Raw genomic sequence first — 3,580 nt, forward strand, 5'->3', positions numbered from 1 at the left:
GTCTCTCGAGAGACTGTCAAAAATCGCTTTCTCCGTTTGCGTTGCAAGTAAGTGAAAACGCGGTCTCAACCCAGAGCCACTTGGCAGCAGCGACACGTAAATACCGTTACTGTTACTGCTCGATACCGACGTTAGCCTACTATACCATGTTCAGCCACCGCTAGAAAATGCACGGCTCTAGAACCGGAGCAAACGACAGGAGGGCCAACGCCGAACGGGCACACGTGTCAGACATGGAGCGCGACGAGAATGGGATTCGAACCCATGCGTGCAGAGCACAATGGATTAGCAGTCCATCGCCTTAACCACTCGGCCACCTCGTCGAGGGATCTGGGCTGTCCGGACATGGGTTGGCGCGCTCCAGATGATCTTTTTCTTTTTTTTCCCCCGTACTCGAGGGTCATTTTCCTGTTCCACATGCGATTTCAACATTTTCCTTGGGAGATGTCAAGCCAGCAAGCCACTGCTGTGGTTCAGTGGCCAGTGTGGAGTTCAGTGGCCCTGTTGTACACAGAAAGCACATTGAGCTCCTTGGACATGAAAAGTTCCAGATAAAAGCCATTTGTCACCCTTTCTCTTGGTGTTGATGTTGCTATTATATGTAAAGGTGGCAACTTGCTCAGCGAGCAGGCGGAGCACACACCGAATGCAGATGTGTCTGAGTGGTGTGTCCAAGTGGCTGTCAAAGGACAGCTCTCCTGGGGCGCCGTGGCTTAGTTGCTTAAGGTGCCTGTCTAGTAAACAGGAGACCCTGGCTCCGAATCCCAGCGGTGCCTTTTTTGTTCTGTCTTCTCGAACAGAACTGGTCATTATGGACAACCGCCTACGGCTAGACTTAATTAAATGCAAGCATTCATTTCCTGTCTTGAACAACTTGTTTTTCTTATAATGGATGCAACTTGCAAAACATGAAATACAAACCTTGCTAATCAGCACTCGCGGCTGGCAAAAAAAAAAAGAAGTCAGCAATGTTTTTTTCTTTAACCTTAACCCTTCTAATGGAGAAGAGTTAAACGACCGAGTCTATGCAGCTTAAACGGTGCGCACGTCGGGTTCTTAGCTGAAAGGGTGGTAAATCACGCTCACCCCAGTCCTTAATCTTTTAAAGAGGATACAAAATTGAACCTAGTCGCCACATCACATACATCCTGTTCAACGATAAAAAGGTAACGTCTATCCTCACTCCAGAGTCAATCTCATGTTGAGGGCATACTTTTTTCCACTTTACCATGAGTCGGGCTCGGCTGCACAGAGGCGAGAGCAGAGCAATGAGGTCACGGGGACAGGGGAGTCACACGCTGGCTGTTTGAACACGCGGAAGATCACTGAGGGATCCACAGTATGTGGACCCTCCGTGCGCCATCAGTCCGCACTCCGGACTCTGAATCCTGCCATCCGAGTTAAGATCTCGGCGGAACCTGAGGCGCAGTTCCTTCTTAAAACGTAATCTGGTGAGCATTTCTAGAATCGTACTTGTATAGATGCAGCCTTTAATGTGTTGCTAGGTTAAAATTGATGACTTCTTGAACTTCAGTAGGCAACTGCCCTCTTGATTTCGGATTTAATTTCTTTATTACAGGGGCACTTTTATGAAGACAGAGTCATGTTCAGGTACTTTGCTTGATGGAGGAAGCTCATTTCGGACTCTGTGATCTGCTCACCTGGAAAGGTCTGCTGTACTACTACAAGAGAGAAGTAGAGTCTGGAAGAAGGGACAATTTTATGATGCTTTGGAAGATAATGTTTTTTTTTTCTTTGAAATCGAAATGAATCAGAATATCAGTGCAAAAGACAGACTCTTGGTTTGGTTTAAAGAGATATGGTTTTAAAACAGACAAAATGTAGAAAACAGGTGTTTCTCACTTTGGTAAAGAATGGACCGGGGGTAATATTTTACTAGTTGCAGTGCTGATCTCACTGGGTTACAGTCCTGCAGTGTCACACCGGGGCCAGTGGCGCAATGGATAACGCGTCTGACTACGGATCAGGAGATTGCGGGTTGGACTCCTGCCTGGCTCGGGTCGTTTTTAAACGCATCGGGCTACTCCCTAAGTAGTCTGTGCTACTTACTGCATTGCAATCGTACCCAGTAAGAGATTTCCTTCATGTAAATGAACTGCACCTGACAGCTTTAGAAAAACACCTGGGCTCAGTACGGTGCTGAGAGCTCAGCGTTGCTGTTCTAATTAGCACGCACTGCATCGGCTATGAGCCCGAACTTTTCAATTATTCCGATCAGTAAGTCAACACGTAGTCCACATGAACGGTAGAAATATTCTCTTGTCTGTCTCTTGTTTGTATAGAACTGAATGTCCCTGACAATGTACTGTTAGTTTTAATTGAAGAACGGCACCTGTGTTCAAATATACCAGACAAGTTTATGTAACTGCTCATGCGACACTCAGTTGTAATTAGTCAAGAAATAAAGTCGAACAACAGCTGCGGGTTTGATTCTGAACGTATGAGATTGCAGCGCCTTTTACTTCCATTGACAAATGACAGAGATTCGAAGAGAGATCCTTCAGACCAGCAAGCAAACCCACGGCTATTTCGGTTTTCTATCTAGGCAACGTTGGTGTCTGCAATAGCATACATGAAAGCGTGATGCAATTTCTGTGGCTACATTTGTTGCACGTCATGCACAGTAAGAGTGTTTCTAACACCAAATAAAAAGTCAACAATTAGCGATCACGCCTTCTCCTCAGTTAACCCACTGAAACCCTTGCTGTTAACAGTTGTTTACTGCGTGCTTTAGGAGCACCTACATATCGTGTCGGTTCTTTCAGCTTTATTCATTAGGTTTTCAAAGGCATAAGCAGAGCACCAGAGGTGCGAAGGCAAAGTGTGTGGTTATCTGAAGAATTGATGTCCATGGCAGCGGGGCCAAGCGATTTAGCGTTGTTATAGTACCAGGAAAGGAGAAGCGGCACTTCGCCTCTGCCGCGCAGGCACAAGGCGACGTGCGGCAGACGCCGGAGTCGGCAGGTTTCGAACCTGCGCGGGGAAGCCCCAACGCATTTCGAGCCCATCGCCTTAACCACTCGACCACGACAAAAGCGAGCCCGCCGCTGCCGCATTCCTCCTATAATCAAACACGGACTGCGAGGTGGCTGCGGATACCTTTTTAAAGTTGCTCTCCGTTAAAAAAAAAATACCTTTCACAAGATACGTGCCGGCAGACAGACACGCCTCAGAGGGTTTAAGGCTGGCTTCACGTTCAAATGATAAAGTCCCCCCGTCCGGATGTCAAAATGCAACTTTGGCAGACAGAACAAACATCAACAAACCACAAATGTGGACAAGGATTTTACAAGCTGCACCACACTGCACTTTCAAAAGCATTTACGTTCGTCTTAGACGCAGGACTTGCCTTTGATTTGCGCGCTTACGAACGCCATGGAAAACGAAACAAAACTAAAGCCCTCAGCTCCTGCACGTGATTATAATGCCGTTACGTGTCGAAGCAGTAATTGACGTCATCCTACCACTGCAACACGGGGAATAGAGAGAAATGAGCACACGCTACGAATCGTCTCAATCACTCCCTAGAGTCGTAAGGCGCATTGAAGGGTGCACCCCC

At 47.1% G+C, this 3,580-nt stretch overlaps 1 non-coding gene across 1 annotated transcript; it reads right to left on the bottom strand.

Moving 5' to 3' along the window:
• Positions 1-241: 241 nt before the first annotated feature.
• Positions 242-323, bottom strand: trnas-gcu (transfer RNA serine (anticodon GCU)). Its single transcript has one exon. It is a non-coding gene; the product is annotated as a tRNA-Ser (tRNA).
• Between the last annotated feature and the right edge of the window lie 3,257 nt (positions 324-3,580).

This window comes from Lepisosteus platostomus, unplaced genomic scaffold (assembly GCF_059453375.1).
Source record: "Lepisosteus platostomus isolate fLepPlt1 unplaced genomic scaffold, fLepPlt1.hap1 Scaffold_70_H1, whole genome shotgun sequence".
Taxonomy (NCBI): domain Eukaryota; kingdom Metazoa; phylum Chordata; class Actinopteri; order Semionotiformes; family Lepisosteidae; genus Lepisosteus; species Lepisosteus platostomus.